Source organism: Phyllostomus hastatus, unplaced genomic scaffold (genome assembly GCF_019186645.2).
Source record: "Phyllostomus hastatus isolate PE091 unplaced genomic scaffold, TTU_PhHast_1.1 phas_contig_58, whole genome shotgun sequence".
Lineage (NCBI taxonomy): Eukaryota > Metazoa > Chordata > Mammalia > Chiroptera > Phyllostomidae > Phyllostomus > Phyllostomus hastatus.
Genome location: NW_025333916.1, coordinates 30,838,166 through 30,860,607, shown reverse-complemented (window position 1 = coordinate 30,860,607; position 22,442 = coordinate 30,838,166). Strand labels below are relative to the sequence as shown.

Sequence of the window (22,442 nt, the reverse complement as noted above, 5' to 3'; positions counted from 1 at the left end):
ACATGAATCCTTTGTGTGCCAATGCCCAAGCGGCATGGTTGAACCAGTCTGTGCCAATATGATTAAATGTTTCTGTTATCTTCCAAGTGGCACCTCATTTTAACAAGGACTTTCTAAAAATAGAGCAGAGCCAAATAAACAACTATGTGGAATAAGTGAGGCCCCTTGAAAATAAAAAAGACATGCAGAACACAGGGAACACAGGCAGGGATTTCTGGGCCCTGGGAACCACACCAGCACATCAGCTACCTTCTCCTATCAGGGGAGGGCCAGCCCTACATGCATAGCCCTGGCCCAAGAAGAATGCTAAGTGTTCACTCCCGCACGCAAGGCTGCCACATACAGTTGGGCGGTGCACAACCAGCCACTCACGCCAGCCTGCACTCCAGGCTCCCTGAGTCTTCCTTCTCTATAACCAGGGCTTAGACAACATCAATCACAAAAAGATTTCTCACTTATTTAACCCTAGGAAAATACTTGGTGCCTCAAAATCAATTTGGCTATGGAGACACATTTGTAATCACCAGCAACTAAGAGAGGCGAAGGTTGCTCCATGTCTCAGAGTTCACAGGATTTTGGGGTGTTTTTTGGACCTAAGAATTTAAGCACAAATCAGAGGAGTGGAAGGCAGTAGACTGCAGCTGAGTCCTACGAGGAACATAAAATAATGCAGCAACTCTTGAACTTCATGTCCACCAGGATTACTAAAGCTGCTTGTCAAAATGGTAGGTCCCTATCTCCTACCACAGGATGCTGATCCTGTAGGTCTGGAATGGAGCCTAGCAATCTACATTTTTCATCAGCACCTCTGCTGCTTACAAAGCCAGTTTTGCATGGAATACTCCTTGAGAAACAACGAGATAGTGCATACAAGCTGCTTAATGCAATGGCTAGCATGTTAAAAGTGTTCAATACTTACAAGTTGTAATTATTAAGAATCATTATCCATCCCAACTTCATATACTCTACTTAGACTTGACATTTGCTAAGTGCAAATTGCACATGGGTGTGGGAGTATGGTAGAAAGCCAGGCACTGGTTTAGTGCAAGAAAGGCAAAATGAGGAGTACAGGACAAAGATAGCCTAACTTGTGTCCTTCTAATGATCTGTGAGCCTTTGATGGAAATTCTTGAGCATTTGGTACCACCCCCATTCCACAGTGTCAACCACTTTGACAAGATAATGCAGGAATATTTTAAATAACTGCATATGGACCAGAAATTTCCAAAGTAAAAACACTCAGAATACTGGCATTTTCATTTTTCTGCCACAGACACCCAAGCAATACAAGGTTATTTGTTTTGTGGGGCATAGCAGGCCCCAAGTAATGAGGGAGTTTTTTAAACGGCTGAGTCCACCAACATTAGCACAATATAGACATAAATCCCAGACCTGATTGGCTGCTCTGCTACTGTGAGTCTTGGCTATTTTCCTCTGCTGATGATGTGGGGGCTCCACAGGTGGCTGGAACTAACAGTGTCCACTTACCACTTGGGATCATTCCTCATAATAAATAAGATGGCCCTTCGGGAAATCTTCTGTTTAATTTCCATGCTCCTGAGTATAGGACAAAGCTCTGTTGTTAAGAGCGTTAAGTAACAAAAGCTTTGTTCTTTCAAACCAAGAGGAAAACTGTAGATCTATCCAAAATCGCTTGGTCTTAAAAATGTGTAAGGATGACAAGAATGAAATATTATTTTAGGCTAAGCAACAGCACTAGTCACTCAATCTCCTCTGCTGGCTTCAGAAAACAATGACTCAATATGGCCTTTTTCTGACAGGCTGCAGCCTTAGGAAAATACTTTCCTGCATTTAAATCAATGGAAGCCATTCAAAGCCCACTTAGCTTTCTCCCTTTGAAGCTGGGGCATAGGAACACAGCTGTTTGTGTTCATATAATGAAAGGAAAGTAGAAACTGTGAATGATAAAAAAAAAATCAAAGTATGTTCTTACTCCAACCCAGGTGCTTGACATTTGTTTTATTGCTTGACTCCCTCAGTGACCTCTAAAAGGTTCACTTTATTACCCCCATTTTTACTGAGCAAGAGAAGTGAAATAAGTTTCCCTAAGGACACAGAGTTGGTAAGTGGCAGAGCTGCAAGTTAAATAAGAAAGTAAAAGTAGCCTCACATCCTACATGTTAAGATTTAAATAAAAAACCTCCCATATTTCCATTGACATAATTTCATATAAATGTGATCATTTAATTTTGTAATCTGCTTTGTATCACTAAATATTTCTCCACATCACATACATGTAAACCCTGCATCATCAATTTTATCAGCAACACAGGATTTCTTGGAAGGTATTTACCATAATTGATTCTGCCAGTCCCCCACTGATGACCACTAAAGTCATTTTCAGTTTTCCCTATAAATATGCTTTTGCAAACATTTTTTTATTATTTTATTGTTGTTCAATTACAGTTGTCTGTGTTTACCCCCCACCAATCCCCCTCCAGCCCAGCCAAACCCTCCTCCCTCCCTTGCTTCCACCACCCCCCTTGGTTTTGTCCATGTGTCCTTTATAGTTGTTCCTGAAAACCCTTTGCTTGTAGTTCTCTCCTTAGGGTAAGTCTAGACTGAAAATTGCAAAGAGACTACACATTTTACATTTTAGTACACATCACCCAGATGCCAGGCAAGCTACATGATGTTCTCATTTCTCCACACTCACAGGCGTACGAAGTTGAACCAACCATTTCTATTTCTGCCAAAATGATACGGGGAAATGATAGCATTATTTTTATTTCCCTTTATTTCATCATTAGGGGAGAAAGACATCTTTTTCTATGTGTTGGCCATTTGCAATTTTTCCAGAAATTAATTATCCCTATTCTTCTTCTACTTTTCTATTAGAATACGATTCCAAAACTCATTGCAAATGCTTTCTCCTGACTCTTGCTGCTTTCTCGCCGTCTGTACGGATGTATTGGAGACTTTGATGTCTAGCCAAGAAAAGTTTGGCAACATATTGCCAGGGTGATTACTCAAGTTCCATAAAACATGTTCCAAGAAGAAAAACTAGTTAGGTCTAAAGAATAGAAAGCCATAAACTTCTCCTCAATTATCTGCTTCAGAAATGGGCCATCCTCTGACTTTACCAGCAATTGCTTATCTTACAAGAAACAATGATCCATTCAAATTTAATCTTATTCTTTTACAAAGAGAAATTTGGATAATGGAAGAAGGAGCAAGAACAGTTTGTAGGAACATCCCAAGAACCAGGGGTGAAATGGAGGGAGGACCTTCACACACACACACACACACACACACACACACATTTGCATGCTCTGAGCAGTGACCACAGACTCATAGATTGTGCTGAGACCCAGGCTAGAGATGCCCTCACTCCAAGGAAACTGTGGCCCACAGACATAAAGTGACGTGGCTGAAATCAAGTGGCCAATGGCAGTCCCTAAGTTCCCTAAGCAGAGCTCATTCCACTAGAGGTCACTAACCAGAAGTAAAACATAGCCCAAAATGAGTCCCCAGTGCTTAAAACACTAATCCTGCCTCCCACAGTCCCGGATCATGTTGAAAGACATTATGACAAGAGTACCCTCATGCCCAGCCCAGGGGCATGTGCACAGAGAGCCTGGACCACATGCTTGGCCAGCACCTTGGCTGCATTGGGCAGCACTGGGCAGCATTCTAACCGGCTGTGGCCAGAGGGCTACAGGGATGACGTTAGGCTGCCCTCTCTTTTCTGTACTCAAGAAATAATATAACCAAATCCCAATGGCAAAATAGGGCTGCTGTCCAGCTTTTGTGGTAACCAGCTTTTTTCTTGGAAGTATTTGTATAATTAGCTTACTTTGCTCATTCCTATCTGTAGCCAAATGCAGTCTCTGAACCAAAGTAAACCAAGCCTGGACATTACTATTCTCCCAGATGCACTTCTGCCTTATCCCAACAGAGACCCGAAGGTGACCAAAGTGTCTGACAGGCAAACTGGACAAGGGCTGCCCTCTCCCATCTCACCAGTAGAAAAATGGATGGGTCAGTGGCCCCACATTCATTCCACTGAAATGACCAAAGACAACCAGCTCACCAGTGGCATTAGCATCTTCTCTATAGTACTCAGGCTGGTTCCGTGATGAAGTTCCTACCAAACTGAAATAAAGACTATGCGGGGTGTGGCAAAAGCAGGATTACTGCTGTGAGTATGCAAAACAGAGTTTATTCTTGTATTATTATTTATCATTGAATTATTTTCCATATGAACATCTGTAAACCTATGTTTGCCCACCCTGTATTCCACCCAACACAGATGCTTGGTAAAGCCTAGAATTTTCCAAATTTTCTTAATTCAAAAGCATTTTTCTTAACTCCTTAAACACCATGTGGTCTAACAAAATAAATAGTTCACACTGAAACTTAAAGAATAACTGGATGAGCAGACCTGTGAGAATGACCTAGGACTTATTCAACAGTGATGAGTGTCTCATGCTGAGAGATACTCAGGCATTAACTATCTAATCCTCACAACGACACTCCAAGATTGGGCTTTGTTTTTTAATCTGAACTTGATGCATAAGGAAACAAAGGGAACAGTAAGAAACAGCTCATTTCTGGACTCAGCTGATACTTCTACAGAATTTCATGAACTTCCATTGTGACTTTGAGCAGTTCTCCCCAAAGAATGGAGGAGTCTCTCTTGAATGTTAACCTGTCTTAAAGGTTCATCCCTGGCTGCTGGACCAACTGGTTCCCCTTAGCTTCCTCCCTGGAAAAGGAAGTGATCTCATCCTGGTGGCTGTCTTTGGGAATAAGATATTTCACACACACACACACACACACACACACACACACACACACACACAAATCTTCCAAACCTTAGCCCTTATTTTAGGAGAGTTGTATAGATTCCCAGCCATCTTCACACAGGAAGTTCGATGCTTCTGAATCAAAGATAGACTCAAGTAAATTTTGGCAACCCTTTGAATCATTAAAGACTCAAATGGTAAACACAGAACCAGATGGGGGAAGTTATGTTGGTCCAGAACATTTGTGAACACATTAATTTTCAGCAGAGAATTTCTGATCCCTCTGGTATATTTCTCTCATCTCCTTTCAAGTGTCCTATCAACTCACAAAGTTCCCAAGGTCTTTATTTTCTGGCTCTGAAGACTGGACTACAATCACATGTTGTTTCTTGAAACATTCATTCAATTTGGATTAATAGGTTTGTTTCTATTCTTTTTTCCTTAAAAAAAAAAAAGGATCCAAGAGACACTAATACATGATGCCAAGGATGGAAGTGCCACTATTTGGAAATATTGAAGATTTACTTATAATATACCTTACACAATACAACATTGAGAGAAGTACCTAAATCCATAGATTATCCAAAACGATATCCAACTTGGTACTAAGCACCTACAAGAAACTCAATAAATGCATGTTAATTAATTTACATTCTTTAGGATAATAATAATAATAATATGCATTAACCAGAAACTTTACTATTTTCCAAACACTTTCACAAAAATGTCATTTTAAATGAACCTCAGGGTCTCATGGAGAACTGAGAAGGGGCTCTGTGAACATACACTTGAAGCTTTATATCCCAGGTTTGCCTCTCGTTGCCTGTGTGACTTTGGGCAGGTCACTGAAGGCATCTGAGCCTTAGCTTTCTCAACTGTAAAACCTGAATGGTAACTATTCTTTCCTTGGACAGTTAATGAGACTTAAAGACAACATATGCAAAAGGCACAACAGAGAATCTGACATGTGGCAGGAATTTAGAAATGGAAATTATATTTATTGTAAAGCAGGACTGATTGAATTAACCCCTGTGACAGCTGAGGCAACTACGGCTGAAAGAGATTAAATGATCTGACCCAGTTCTGACAGCTGCTAAGGGCCAGCGCTAGGACCAGAATCCAGAGCTCTCTGCTCTGTTTCACAATCTGAAGGGTGAAGAGTAGAATTATTGCCAAAACAGGGGTGTTGATCTCTGAATCTTGAAGATAGATGATTCCACAGCAAATAAGGCAATTAAAATAAAACTGTCTCTGTGCTAGTGTTGTCAATGGGAAGCAGATTTAATTCAGGGGGATCTCACTTCTCATTTTGACACAGGCAAAACTTTCTAATAATCTGATGAGTTTCATCTTTACCATCACCAGTATTTTTCTTCCAATCTGCTTTCAAAAATTAACTAAACTCATCCCAAACAGCTAGAGGAGTTTGTTGTGATGGAATGCAGCATAGTTCAAGATCTAAAATGCAAAGCAGGTGCTGGAATGATATCAAAAAAGCATATGCTTGGGGAAGTCTGGGTACAGGAAACATCTGAAATGAATACAGATAAACAGTATTTTTGTCCTGCTCATTGGGGACATCTTTTGAATCCTGGAGACCTGGCGTTGGGGGTTGACTTGGCAGACTATAACTTAAATGATGACCATGTCAATAAAATGAAGTCAGAGTCCCAAATGTGGAATTAATCAAAAGAGCCATGACCATACCGAACATCAGCGTCTTAGGAACTGGAAACTGAAAGAGCTTGCAAGAGATAGAGAAAATATGGATACAGACAGTGAAAGGCAATACCAAGATTTCCTTGAAGATCTTGAAGATCTTGAAGAAGATGAGGCAATTAGAAAAAACTGTAATCATTTACAGAGAGTCAACCATCCCTGTGGAAAGTGACACAGATGATGAAGGGGCACCTCAAATTAGTCTGGCTGAGATGCTCGAAGACCTTTGCATTTCTCAAGACGCTACACTACAGGTGAATGAAGAAGGTGACTCAATGACATGCTGCAGATGGCTTCCTTGTCTGTAGGCTCAGGATGTTGGACAAAATAAGCTTCTCTGTGCCTTCTATGCCTCCATATTCAGGGAGGAGTAATTTAGTTTTAAACCTGAATAAATATGACTATTTTGATTACTCACTCAAATTTTTTTTTCAATAATCCTGACATTTCAGTATGGGTCATCAGCCCTTCAACTAATGAATATAATTCCAGAACAGAACAGACTGCAGAGCGAGAGAAGCTTGCCATCTCAGGGATGCTGCTGGAGGTCCTCTTGCTTCAATGTCATTTAAAATACACAGCTCATCCCTCCAAAGCAGGAATAAAGGTCACTTTAAGACCTGGTGTGGCCTCTGACATGTGACTGGCAGAAGTTTTTTATCTGCATTTTTTCAGTTCTAGAACATAGCTGGAATGTCTTCGTCTTGAAACTTCTTTATGAGTTATTACATTCAGCATTATTGACGATAATTTGAGACCTACCGCAGGTCTCAACTTATCAAAGGTTCAGAAATGTTCTGAACTTTACAAAAAGAACAAAAATTAGTAGTGCTTTCTGCAACAAGCCTCACACAGCTTTTGTGAAGTGACTAAAATAAATGACCAAAGTCCAGTATCACTCAGAACTCTGTATTTTTTGATGATGCAGGTAGAACATCTGGAGCACAGTTAGCCACACTAGTACCAATATAAATGCTAGTGAATGGGCGTGGGGAGAAAGTGTTAGAGAAACCAGGTCACTCCCTCCCTCACTGGCTGGCAGAAAACAATGCGGTGTCTATAGTCAGCGTACCCTGCCTGAGAAAAGGTCACCAATGTTGTAAATAACTATTCAACACTACCCAGTGAACAATTTAGCCAACTATTCCAAGTTATTAGGAAATTCTCCTTTTTTATTCTTGGCTTTTTTGCTTTGCCTTTCTTTTGTCCTTTGGTTTTTTTCTCTCTGCATGGCTTTAGTATTCCTTGCATTTATTTCTATTCCTTCCTTTAGCCCTCTGTTCTTTATTACATGAAAGTGCTTTCAGAAGAGTCAAGAGCTAAACAAATATAAAACTGTTGTATCATAATTACTTATTGTCTTTATTATTTATGATAAGACTTTATTAAATATCACTCATTATTGTATCTATATCTTATTCCTCCAGCTGTTATCTTATCTGGTCTTTACAGATTTTTCAGAATATGTCACATCAATATTAATAATAGGAGTAAAGTTGAATATCTTTCTATCTTTCTATTAAATTTTTTTTCTTACTCTGGAAGTATCCAATGAATTAGGCAACATTGGTTAAACACCATCTGCAGACACAATCATTGTACCATAACTGTAGAGGAAATTCCAAAGGTAAGAAAGACAGGTTACTTGACCTTAGTAAGCTTAGAGCCTAAACAGAGTGACAAGCTACACAACGAGTGCCTCAGGGGGACTTCTGTAAGATGTGCTGACAACTAGAGTTCAAACAGAGGAGCAAGTGTGAGTTAGCCAGGCAGGGGTGGTTGTGTAAGGTTTTTGAAGGTGAATTCGAAAAGGAAAAGAAAGAGATGATAAACCTTGGGGGAAAGAGAGTATTTATTCTATTTGCCCCACCAGTGTTATTAAACCTTTTTCTATAGCTTTTTGCAGTCTCCTGGGGACTATCCAGTTTTCTGATGCCTTTCCTCCTTCTGTTCTGAATATATCATCAAAAGCTGCTTTGGAACTTAAGAAAGATCTAATATGTCTTACTTTATACAATTTTTTTGTTGTGTGTGTGCGTTTTACTTCCATGATCTTGCATATCGCTTTTGTATAACCACAGCGTGCTTCTCTAGTTCTTTCAAGTTTTCAGGTCTTTTTCAGTATTTATTTTTAGCATGACATGTAAGAGCCAACATTTTTTCAAAAGCAGCTCGGCAGCATCTGCTGTCTGAGGTACGTGGTACAGCACAGCAGCCTGGAGACTTTATTGCACCCCTCACCTACGCTCTCCACTGCCCCTCAGTTTCGTTTCCTCTGCAGAAAAGATCAAGTGAAAAAAACAGCCTCCTCCAAACTGAAATGGAGGCGCCAGCCCAAAAGGATCTGAATTCAGTCTGAATCTGGTAGACAACTTCAGTAAGCTCCAAGCCTGGAATGTAATTGTTTCCGCCATCTTTTCCAACAGGCTGGAACCTTCTTTTTCACATTTATTGGACATTAAACTTGATGCAGTAACATTTACTTGAAAATGAAAATTCATCCTGGGAAGAAAAAAAGGGGTATGCTTTTAAATGAGAAGCCAGACTTCTAATACAACAAGAATTTTTGTCTAATTGTGTTCTTGATACCAAATAAGGTTTGAAACATGCACTGCCGATAGGAGAGTGCCCTTGAACCTGTCCTCCCCACCCAAAAGCATGAAATCCATCACCTCTGCTTGTAGGAAACATGCATTTTGTTCCAAAATAAAAAAATGTAATGTCAAATTCAAATATCTGAATGGAGTTATATAAATCTTACATTCACACAAATGTGTGCTTGACTGATCATCCCTGAAATCTAGCATTTTTTGTGAAGGGGGTGTTTGACAACTGGGAGGAGAAAAATGGAAGAAGGTACTATAAGATGGGAGACTGAGGCAGCAAGATAAAAAAGATCAACTTTTTCACATTGCTTCCCAAGGCCAGCCATAGCAAGGGCCACTTACGGCATTAGCATTAGTCACCACCGTCCGCTCACAACAGGATCTTGTACAATTTGCATGCTTGTTTCCAATCACATGATTTAATAAAATCTATTGTTCACCCATGTGACTTCAGATTTGAAAAAATAACACTGGGGTAAAGCATTTGTTTCACTGGCTATCCATTTCGGTCTTTTGAATGGGAATGAAGAGCTCTCAGCCCCGGGCAGCACAGCAAGGCACATTTTTCTCCAGGAGACACTGAGCTGAGCACTCTATAATACAGCCATGGGTGTTTGCACATTGACACATTTCCCTGGTTCTTTTCATCATAGACTTGATTTATCAGGCAAATGTTCAAAGCTCAATGCTGATGGATCTACCCTGGAGCCAGCTTCAAAGCCAGACCTTAGATTTATAGAAATAAAATAAGCATAGCACTTCTGTGACAAATATCTACTTTGAATTCCAATTTACACGTAGAAATGTTCATCCTATAAATCCTAGCCTTGATTTTTGACTTGGTTAGAAAGTCTTCTGATTTGGTCCTTAGCTCCTTCCTCAAGGTGTCATTTTAATTCAGACCTGCATTCAGACATATATAAATCATCTTCCACTGTCTTGTCGAATATATGTAACTCTTTGCTAGTTGCCAGGCTTTGGGAGAGATTGAAAGTCAGCCTGCCTGGCTCAGAAATAGCCTGGCAGCAGCTGGAGAGACCACAGAGTCAATCCAATTTGCATCATATTCATCAAAGCTTTCAGAGTGTGGACACCAGCCCACTGGTACCAGAGTGGATTAGGGCATCCTCCTCCTGCACAGAGAGTCTATGCCCAGGTGCCAAGCTCTGACAGGTCTCTAAGCCAAGACAGGCCCCAGGCTGTGAACATTACTGGAGTGCCTGCCTCTGTGGAGCAGATAGGAAATGACACCCTTCCTGACCTGGAAAAACAGAACATGCATTCACACACATATGCACACACTCTTGCACATATGTGCATATCTGTGCATACCTATGTACAGACACATACACAATGCTCCTGATATACTGGGGAAATACTTGTGAAATCTCAAAAAGAATAAAAATATTTAAAGTAACACAAAAATACTACCAAGGCTCTGAGGTTTGGAAGGGACTATTCCATAAATGCTTCTCCTACTTTCTGAAATAATTAAAAAAAAAAAACAAACAGAGTAGAGAGACAAGGAAAATGGGAGAACGGGGGATGATTCCCCAACAGATCAGAGGAGAAAAAGGCTAACTGTGCCCAAAAAAAGTAGGCAGAATTTAAATTTCAAAAGAAAAAAGATGAGTGAAAGAAAAAAAAGGAGAGGGCAGAGGCCAGAGCGGGACAGGGCTGAGCACAAAGGTCTCAGCTGATGTGACCCCATGGGAAGAAGAGGGTGTGTAACCCAATATGCATGAAATAGCTGAGTGTGCATTTTACCTTTCGGCCAGAACGAGTGGCGACACATTTTGAAATGCAGAAACTGGAGGATCCAAGATGGAGGCATAGGTGGTCGCTCTGTACCTCCTCGTGCAACCAAAACTAAGGACAACAAGAATTTACAAACAAAAAACAACCAGAACAGAGAGAAATGAACCGAGTGGAAGTCTGAATACTATACATCTAGTCCAGTAAGGAGGGGCAGAATCGGAGGCCTACAGAGAGGGGTCGAGGGGTCCTGGCAGGAAAAATCGGTGGCTGGCAGACTCGCGTGTGCAGGGTGCAGACTGCAGCTGATGGACCAGTGGCAGACCCTGGGTTCGGGAGGCAAGGAGCAGACCCAGTGAGGCGCGCAAGGCAGCTGGCTGTCCGCAGCCACACATTCTCGCGCAGAACTAAGGGAAAACGGGCAGCTCGACCGGGCATCCCAGGGACCCAGCACCAGGAAACAAAGCCTGAAGGCACTGATTGAAAACACCTGTGGAAGTTGATTCCGGGAGATTCTCTCAGCCTCACAGGAGGCTCCTTGGAGAAACCCACAGAGTCGGAGAGAGAGCACAAGCCCACCCGCCCAGGAGCCAGCACCAGAGGGGACCAATTTGCTTATGGGAAGTGGCAAGGGGGACTGGAGTCCTGGTGAGAGCGGAGCGGGCGCCATTGTTCCCTCTCAGACCTTTCCCCCACATACAACGTCACAGCCCAGCGACTGAGGTGCCTCGCCCTGGGAACACCTAAGCCTCTGCCCCTCATATGTAACAGGTGCAACCAGACCAAAGGAAAAAAATAAAATTAAATTTAAAAATGGCTCAAACAGAGTTAAAAGCCCCAGAGCCCATTTTTTTAAGCGGCCCAGAAATAGCCAACCTATCAGATGCACAGTTCAAAGCACTGGTGATCAGGATGCTCACAGAATTAGTGGACTTTGGTCATAAATTAGATGAAAAAATGCAGATTACAATAAGTGAAATGAAGAAAATTGCACATGGAACCAATAGTGATGGAAAGAAAACTGGGTTTCAAATCAATGGAAGGGACCAGAAGGAGGAAAGGAACAACCAAACAAAAAAGAATGAAGAAACAAGAATTCAAAAAAATGAGGAGAGACTTAGGGACCTCCAGGACACCTTTAAACATTCCAATATCTGAATTATAGGGGTACCAGAAGGGGAAAAGGAAACACAACAAGTGGAAAAGTTATTTGAACAAATAATAAAGGAGAACTTCCCCAATATGGCAAGGGAAATAGACTTCCAGGAAGTCCAGGAAGCTCAGAGAGTCCCAAAGAGGTTGGACCCAAGGAGGAACATGACAAGGCACATCATAATTATATTACCCAAGATAAAAATGAAGGAGAGAATTCTAGAAGCAGCAAGAGATAAGGGGACAGTTACCTACAAAGGAATTCCCATCAGAATGTCAACTGATTTCTCAAAAGAGACCTTGTAGGCAAGAAGGGGCTGGAAAGAAGTATTCCAAGTCATGAAAGGCAAGGACCTACAACCAAGAATACTCTATCCAGCAAAACTTTCATTTAGAAAGGAAGGGCAGATAAAGTGCTTCTCAGATAAGGTCAAGTTAAAGGAGTTCATCATCACCAAGCCCTTAATATATGAAATGTTAAAGGGACTTATCACGAAAAAGAAGATAAAAATATGAACAGTAAAAAAAGACATCAAACTCACAGTTAGTAACAAACACGCCTAAAACAAAAGCAAACTAAGCAAAGAGAACAGGAGCGGAACCACAGAAATGGAGATCACATAGAGGGTGAGCAACAGGGGAGTAGGAGGAGGAGAGAGGGGGAAAAGATACAGAGAATAAGTAGCATAGACAATAGGTAGAAAATAGGGGGAGGGCAGGAATGGGGTGGGAAATTAGAAGCAAAAGAACTTATGACACATGGACATGAACTAAAGGGGGGGAATGTGGGTGGGAGAGGGTGGGTGGGGGGAGGGGAGTGAAGGGGGAGAATGGGACAACTGTAATAGAATAATCAATAAAATATATTAAAAAGTAAAAAATAAATAAATAAAAAATTAAAAAAAGAAATGCAGAAACTAAGAGAAAAAGACAGGACTTCCCCTTAGTAATTCATAGTTTCGAGTAACACAAAACGTCATTTAACACTTTTTTCTAATTATAAAAATATGTAGTCATTTAAAAAATAGAAAAACATTTTTAAAAGAATGAAGAAGGAGAAGAAACACCTACAGTCCCACTATCAAGAGACAGCCCTTGCTCACACAGATGCTTCGAGTCACACGTTTACAGCCCATGATTACGGTACATATGGTGGTTTTTTCACACGGTGTCTCACCATAGACAGTTTTGCATTATATTTAATCATTTAAAAAAACCTTTTAGACATTCACTTTCTTACTTTTTATAATCTAAACAATAATGCTGTACATATTTTCATACATAATTTTTGTCCTAGTTTCTAATTATTTCCTTAGAATAAACTGGGTTTTTTTTAAGATTTTATTTATTTATTTTTAGACAAAGGGAAAGGGAGGGAGAAAGTGAGGGAGAGAAACATTGATGCGTGAGAGAAACATTGATTGGTTGCCTCTCGCTCATCTGCAATCAGCGGCCTGGCTCACAACACAACACAGGAATATGCCCTGACCTGGAATCGAACCCACACAACCCCCCTGAGGCACACCAGCCAGGGCTCCTTAGAATAGATTGCTGAAGGGCAAATTTGGTACTTGGCTCAAGAGGCGACAAATATCTTTTTCAGAAATTTTGTGTTAATTTATACTGCCATTGACAGTATAAACAGGTTTGTTTCCCCACACCCTAGCCAATAAAGAGCAATTTCTGTAAAAAAAAAATCCTCCACCAAATTGATAGAGGTGCAAAATATAACATCAAAGGCACTAACCCTAATACAGTTTAGCATTCACTATCTATTTACAGTCAACTTCTGAAGATGCATAGAACACTTACACTTTTTAGAATCATGAGCTTCTTTGAGAACCAGATGAAATCAGTGAGCCTCTGAGAACTCATTCTCAGACAACCTCAGACCGACTGCTACACATCAGGCCGGAGTGGAATTTCCAAACATGAACTTATTTGTAAGCCTAGGCCCCAATAATTAGTTTGAGCACATAAAGCACAGGATTTAGTGGGAGAGGACTCAGCCTGAGCCATGGGACTTGGTTCCTGATTCTAGCTCTGCCTCTAAACACACTTAGGTCTTTATCACAGGCCTCTGGAATCCCTTCCATCTGTAAAACCCTGGAGTTCTCGGAGAGTGTCAGTCTTTACCAGCATGATATAGATAACTGCTCTGTGGATATTCCGTGGTTACTTTTTGTACCTAGGCTGGGTTCTTTGACATATTCAAGAACAGGTAGGACCTTCCTAATTCTCTCTGACATCTGTTCCAGGAATACAAATTAATGTCAATACTGTCGATTACCTGTATCTCGTTGCATTCTATGGTAGATTGGGAGTTCCTTCAAGACACAAACTGTGTTTAACTCAACCCACCTGAATTACTTGATATATTCACCAATAAATGTCTGCTAAAGTAAACCAACCCAAACAAGAGAATGGAGTGTCTTCCAAAATTAAGTAAAAGTAGTTTTGTTTTGTTTGGGTTGACTATAATTCTACCAAATGTCTAAATATGCATAGTCATTTGCTATATTTTCAGCTTAAACAAAATGTTTATACAGTTCATTTCTAGTATTCACAGTAGTTATATTCTACTAAGTCGCTGAGAACTCAGAATTAGTGAATTCATTGCTCCTGGGGAAACACAAGTTTAGGTTCCTATGAACCTCTAGTTGCAACACTTTTATCAACCAAATGAAATATAATCATGTATTATGTATATTTCTGTTTAAAGATACTTAATTTAATATATATCATCAATTCATTAACATTGAACTCATGGCCAATAGCTCTGTAGCTCATGCCTGAAAGAAGCTTACCTAACATGTATTTTCTCCTTAAGGCACATCACAGCTTTCTGGTGCTTAGGAGCAGTAGGCAACGCTTTAGCACCATACTTGGGACCATTTTACACATCAAAATCATCATCAAAACACACAGAAATACCAAAAAATGCAGCACTAAATATATCAAGAAAAGGATCCTTATTTTCTTGAGAGCTGAAATAAGAAGGCAGAACACTGGTTTGTTAAAGACTCAATAAATGCTTATTGTATTAGGATTCTCCAAGGAAACTGAATCAGTAGGAGATTTATATAATATATATCTGCAGACACACACACGCAGAGCTGGAGCCCCAGGAAAGCCAGTGGTATAATTCTGAGTACTAGAGGGTCAGTGGTGTGAGTCCCAGTCAAGGGCAGGAACTGGTGTTTCAGTTCCGCAGTCAGGTGAAGAGGGTTAATTCTTCCCTTTTCCACCTTTTTTTTTTCCTATTTACGCCCTCAGCATATTAAACAATGCCTACTTTCACTGGGGGTTGGAGGAGATCTGCTTTACTCAGTTTACAACTGCAAATATTAATCTTATCTAAAAACATCCTTACGGACACATCCAGAAATATTATTTAGCCAAATATCTGGACACCGTGTGATCCAGTGAAGCTGACACATAAAATTAACTGTCACACTTGTTAAAATAAGAACACAGAATTTAGTATATGGATCAGCTCACATGTTCACCAAACACTTTATAAACTCCAAAAAAATACAGTGCTAATGTTAAATTGTGTATTTCACAAGGAACCATTCTACCAGATATCATTTGCCAATACAATAAAGTATTCTATAAATGGACTTAGCAAGCAATACTATACTGCAGAAATTTTCAAATTAATAATAATTATAATGGCTACCATATATAGCATGATACTAACTCATTCCTATTTCATTTATTCTTGAAACAACATTGTTAGGTACAAATTGCCCCAAATACAGACAATAAAACTAAGGCTTAAAGAGCTGGAGTTACTTTTCCAAGGATACACAACTAATAAGTGACAGAACTACTATCTAAGTCCAGGTTTGTCTTACTCTAAAACCCATATATTTTTTACAGATTTTATTTATTTACTTTTAGAGATAGGGGAAGGGAGGGAGAAAGAGAGGGGAAAACACATCAATATGTGCTTACCTCTTGCGTGCCACATCACCGGGGAACCTGATCCATAACCCAGGCATGTGCCCTGACTGGAAATCGAACTGGTGACCCTTTGGTTCACAATCAGGTGCTCAATCCACCGAGTCACACCAGCCAGGGCTAAAACCCATATTTTTTTTTAACTGCTACTTTATACTATAGTAGATTTTTGTATAGGTAAAAATATTTTAAATGGTTTCATTCACATGTCAAGCACTATATGAATGCTAAAAGAGCCAAAATTGCAGCCAAAATACTTTTCTACGTACAGAAATAGTCATAAGTCAAATAACACAGTCACCAACCTATAGGCTCAGCAGAGAGGTATCACATTTATTTCTCCAAAAATTGATATCCAAAAATGAAGAAACTACTCGGTGAAACACTGCTAACCAACAACCGTGTAAAAATAAAATGATAAATGATCAGGAAAGCTAATACAGAACAAGAGAGAATCTTTTGGACTGACTTCATAAATGAAAAGGATACAGAATAGTATTAGATGTGTTTCTTAGAAAATAAACTCTACTCTGAGGCTGTGAAAGTAAAGTTCAAGCAACATATTTGCATATGTGCTTTTTGCATTATCTTTGCATGCTTTTACATTATTTCTTTTAACCTGGGTTTACACATGTTTTATTCTCCCTTTCTCTTTTTGAGGGTTATAAAAATACTTTCTAGAATATGTTTCAATAATCCTGGACTGCTCATTCCGTCTCCATATTAAACAAAGATCTTTATGTAAAGTAATCAAATACCATACTTGATTCCTTTGAGTATCTGCACTTGAGGTGAAGATTTTTTAAATTTATACTAAACATTTTAAACTTTAAATTTCATAAAAATAGAACTAGCTTAAGTATTAACACATATCCACACACAAATATATGTACATGTATAAAGAGATTGTGATGTAAACATCTATTTTCTATTGTTGATCTCAGTCAAAAATATTTGAGAAACCACTCTCTGGAAACTGTTTTCATCAGAACTCTAGTTGCCATCACATGTTATATTACCTGGCATTTACCAATGTAAATGGATTAATAGTTCAAATAAAGTGACATAGACTGGCTGAATGGACTGAAAAACAAGGTCCACTGCTGAAAGGTGACTCACTTCAAACTGAAAGGCATGTATAGGCTGAAAGGGAAGGGATGAAAAAATATATTCCAGGCAAATAGAAATGGTAGCAATACTCATATCAGAAAAACAAAATTTAAAACAAAAAATATTTTAAAAAGACAAAGAGACACATTACATAATTATAAGGGGTCAACCCAAAAAAGAAGATATCATAATCATAAATATCTATACACCCAACATATGAGTACGGGTCCCTTTCTGAAAACCACTGTATTGTACTTTTGCTTTCTGTGTGCTTTGGTCTTCCGGGCTCTCCATCAGTGGCTGAGCAGTCACCTGTCACCATGTCTGGCTCTCCCTCTTTTCTCTCAAGAACCACCCCTGCAATCTGTTCTCTAGGGTCTCTGTCTCCCTTATGGTGTCTCCCAAAAGAGATTGGGATGTCGAGACATGAGAAGGAGAGCAGCTTTAATGTGAACTCTGGGTTGTGTTACCCCAACCAGAAGAAACCCTGTAGGTCAAATGTCTCCTATGGCATGGCAATTAGCAAGACAGATTTCGAATCATATCAAAAATTATAATAATGATGATGATGAGAGTTAATATTTATACTGAGTATCTATTTTGTGCCACACATTGCTCCAAGCATTTTACATGAATTAACTCATTTATTTTTCACAGTAACACAGATAGCTAAGGTTATCCCCTCTTTGCAGATCAGGCCAATAAAGCACAGAGTTTCTAAGTGACTAGCACACAGTCTCACAGCTAAAAAGTTGTGGGAAGTATAGAAATAAAGAAACTAAAAGCAAACTATGAAGTAATCCAGAAAAAAAAGAATATTGACTTATCTGCTTGACAAAAAGGGAGTCTGTGATTTTTCAGGGTAAGTTTAGTTTTTCTTTAGTTAGAACTACAAGACTTCACACACTCAAAGCAGGTAGGTGTTTGATTCCAACCGCCTTTACCTGTCAACTTTTTTGTGGCATTTGTGGAAATTGCCAATGTCAATCTCAGAGAGTTTTTTTCTTACGGAAGATAATGCTCTTGTAACTTCCAAACTCTAGTCCTCCTAATAAAGTATTGAAAAGTTTCTACAGACTCATGAGGACACTAAACTGCAAAGCAAGAAGCCTTAGCATCTGATGAATAAAACTTATCCTACTTATTTGAAACAGGTCTGTCCCCTACCTTGTTTTGGGGAACACAGCAAAAAGGCTAGTAGACAAATGGTATTTTGAAGATCACCCAAACAAACCACTTAACACATGCATCCAAAATCACTGGAGGGAAGAAGTCATCAAATCCCAAAGCCAGTGAAATACTCACTCCAGAAATGAACATCATCAGCTAGGCTAACTATTGGTGATTAGATAGTGGTTTTCAAGGAACTAGTAAGAAGAAAATCACTAAAAGGTGAGAAGATAAGAAGGAAGCACAGGGCTATTACTAGCAAATCTGAAGTACTTATTACAAAGAGAGAGAATCTCCAGTTTGACATTTAGACATCATTTATGTGATATGCACCGTCACGGTAAAGCCCCGACCTAAGTGTAGTAGTTTAAAAAGCACTAAGTGTCTGCTCCCCCCTGCCCCCGTTTCCAAATGCCAGCTGAGAACTCATTTCCCAGAACCTTTTCATCCATAAGACAGCCCTGAGAACTTAAAATTTTTTAGGACAAAAAGGTCAGAAAGTTAAATTTCAGTATGCAGTCTCTCCTCCTTCCTAAAATGGCCATTTGTCTAAAATCCATGACAATGAAAGAGTTAAAGTTCTGCACTGTTTAAGGACAACCAGTTGACCTTTAAATATGCTGGTTTGAATCCAATCACCTTTCAACAAGCATGAAATCTGGCACAAGATGTACTAACACACACCAATTATTTTCATAGTGTACATGATGGAGCTCACAGCGTCCTGTTTAGAAAAAAGAATAAATGTTCGTTTTTCAAAAGCCAGACTTAAAGGCTGAGTGTCTCTGTTGATGGGTTTGTCCTTTGGTTAACTGTCTCTAAAAGTGCTGTTGGAGAAGGCATTTTCGTGAAAAAGCACAATTCCTTAAAGGAAATAACTTTTTCATGTTGTTCAAACTCTGTTAAGTGAAATGGTTTCCCCCAACACTTTGTACATCAGAAGTAAACATGGCTGGGAAATAAAAAATGTCTATGCTCAGTTAAGAACTTTGCAGGCCATATATGTAAGAGGAAAATGTTCCCTTCGCATTGAAAGGGTAAAATGCTGAATCCTACTCTGAACAAATGTATTAAAATCTAGAGATTCAACACCAGTCATTTAGGGAGTGTCTACTCCCTAAAATGAATCTTTGCTTTTCAAAAGTAATTCCAATGAGCCTTCCTTAAGTGGGGTTATTCCCTCACGTCTTCAAAACAATTCTGCTTTCAAAATTGTTTTCAAAATTCTGTCACAGGCTTCTGAAAAACATATTGCTTGGCTGTTTTGGTGTAATGTACAGAGACCGGAGGAGCCTTCTCTGCAGGACCATGCCAGACAGACAGACAGCCTCTGGTCAACTGAAAGGCTTGTGTGCCCTATCACTTCCCTAGTTCTCCATCTCCAGGTCTCCTCTGTGACTCACCCCAACCCACTTCTGTCAACCAGTTACATGGAATATTAACCCCACACTTACACCATATTCTTGCCTGATTGTGTTTTTGCTTTGCTTAATTAATCCTTTGCCTTTGGACTGAGACTTCTGAGATTCTTGCCCAAATCTCAAAATCCTCCTCTCCCTCAGCATCTTGCTGCAGTGAGAGACATGTGCTGGCAGTGCCCATGTTTGCCAGCCCCTCCTTGCCACAATATTTGACTTCCCTTCATTCACTTGGTGACATTTGAGTACAGAAAGAAAACATTCAGGTTTCACAGCAACGTGAGCAGCGGCCCAGGCCAGCGACCAGATCGTCACCCACCGGCCACTTCTGCTTTGGGACTGAGGAGAAAGAGACTTGATTCAGGAACAGAGAGGCTCTCTCGCCTTGGGGACTGCTCACAGGCTGTCAGGAAAACGCCTGCCAGCCTGAGGGGTTTACTGTATCACAGGGTGACTTGGTTATATGCATAGTTCTGAGGGCTCCTTTGAAATCAAAGGGATTGATGGGGTCATTCTATAGATGTGTCAGGCGTGACAGGCAGCCAAGACTCCCACGGGCCTCACTTGCTGCCGCTGACCTAATTCTCACTCATTCCTAAGAAGCAGAGTTCCTTGCCAGCTTCTTCTAAGCAGCCACTAATTCCACTCCCATTTTCCTGCCTCTAGATTGAGTCAGTGTTAAAGTCCAGATTCTCATCATGGGCCACAACTCACAACTGATTTCCTGCCCCACTGTCCCCATTTGCCTTGCCAAAATTTGGGGAACAAGGGATGTAAAAGTGTCTTTTGCTACCATCCTCAGCTCAAATGAAATAGAAAAGCTCATATCCCTAAAGTACAAGGTACGAACCACCCCTAGGCCCACACCTGACTTTCTTAGTTGTTCTCCTTGCATGCAGTGAATGACTCCGTCAGTCACATCGCCCTGAAGTCTGTGACACACAAAAAAGACCCAGAGACCTATATGCTTGAAGAATTGCATGGCAACACATTTAGTTAACACTTGCTATTTTATTAGGCAGGGGACACAATTCTATGGTGGATGAGATCTGCTCAGGTTTCCCAGACCCGCTACGACCATCTATCCTTTCTGTCACCATCGTGCACACGACAACCTCCACCAGAAATGCCGTGTGGTTCAGGGAAAAATAAGACAGGGAAAACCCGAAGACAGAAGACTGAGAGTTCAGTCTCAGGGTTGTTGTTAACTGAGAAACTGGCCAAGTCACTAAAACTAAAACTTCAGTTTCACCTTCTGTAAAATGGGGATTGTAAGTGTCACCTCCCAGGGTGCTACAAAGGAAGCAAATGACATCATGCAAGTGAACATAATTTTGAATTATAAACAGAGAAAGAAAGAAAAGGGGGAAGAGGAAAAACTAAAAAGATCTGCCTCCCTCATTCTTTGACACTAGAAGGTAAAATAAAATGTTCAGACAGGAAACCTAAAGAAAGTAATACAAAATATAATATTCCTCAGAACTTCCAAAGGGAGAGGCCACCATGATCTCCAAGCTGATCAAGAGCTCAATCTGAGCCCCACGTTTGCACCCCTGAGCTCCCTGAGCTCTGCACTTCGTGCCTGCCCTCTGAGACAGACCTGCAGCCAAAAGACCAAAATGTTCTCCTCGTTTCACTCCCAGGAGTATGGAGACCAGAGCATCTGAAGGACAGACTTAGAGAGTGGGGCAAGACAAACACCAAACAATGAACTTACGTTATTCCCTTGGCAGACCAACTTCAGGAGAAAATTCCAGCTTTGTGTTTTCTGCCTGGTCCCCCTCAAATGGGAAGTTCTGCTCAGAAGCCCAAAATAGAAAATAGGAAGTTAACAGAAACGATTTTCCTAACTCCCCCAAAGCAAATCACTGCACTTGTTGTGAATGAGAACTACAGTGAGGTGTAAGCCCCCTTTTGAAAGGAAGTAACATATCAAGATTGCCAATTGTATACAGTAAACAGCCTACTCCCAAAAGAAAGGAACAACCTATCAACTTTCTTCCTAAATGAGGGAGGAAAGCAGGGCTGGATTGACAGTGAAGTAAAGGATGCCCAAACTGCCGCTAAAAATAAGCAAGTACCCACTTGGATGCTGACACTCTTCTGAGTTGGTTCCTCTAGAGGCACTTTTCTTAAAGGGCAACTACTCACATGACTCCCCTCCCAACTTTCTCATTACTATTCATGGTATCACTGTTTCCTTAGAGTCCCGGATTTGAAACTTTCAGGTTGAAACGCCAAGCTCCATCCCCACATGTGACTGACTGACCAGTCAGTGGCTAGCCTGAGCCAACAGGTGCATCTCATTTGCATTAGGTACAAATTCAGCTCATTTTCCTATTTCAGCTTGGCCCGGGTTTGCCATGCCTTGTCATTGTCCTCAGCTGTCCCTGGTCTGGATGCCTAGCACCCATCTTCGTGCCTGCCCTCTTTCACAGGATAGCCAAATGAATCTTCCCAGCATACTGATTGCTCACATTATCCCCCTGTCCCCAGTCCAAAGCCTGCCACGGCTCCCTAATATTGATCAAACCTAAATTGTTCACAAGTGGTCTCGCCACAGCTACTTAGTGCTTTGGCGGCGTGTTCCAGCAGCAAGTGCCGGAGCCTGGGTGCCAGATGCACTGGGGAAAGACCTGTCCTAACTAAGCCTCATCACTTAAGTGGCTGTGTGAATCTGAGCAAGTTATGAAATGTCTCTGCACTTGTTTCTTCATTTGTGGAAAGAAGATAATAACACCTACCTACATAGAGATTAAGGATTAAATGGGATAATG

At 40.4% G+C, this 22,442-nt stretch overlaps 1 protein-coding gene across 1 annotated transcript in view; it reads right to left on the bottom strand.

The window, feature by feature from the left end:
• Positions 1 to 21,609, bottom strand: part of PDE4D (phosphodiesterase 4D) — a 1,296,708-nt gene extending 1,275,099 nt beyond the window's left edge. Inside the window, exon 1 of the mRNA XM_045847957.1 lies at positions 21,383 to 21,609. The gene's annotated coding sequence lies outside the window, so the exon portion shown is untranslated. The remainder of the gene's footprint in view (positions 1 to 21,382) is intronic.
• Positions 21,610 to 22,442: the final 833 nt, after the last annotated feature.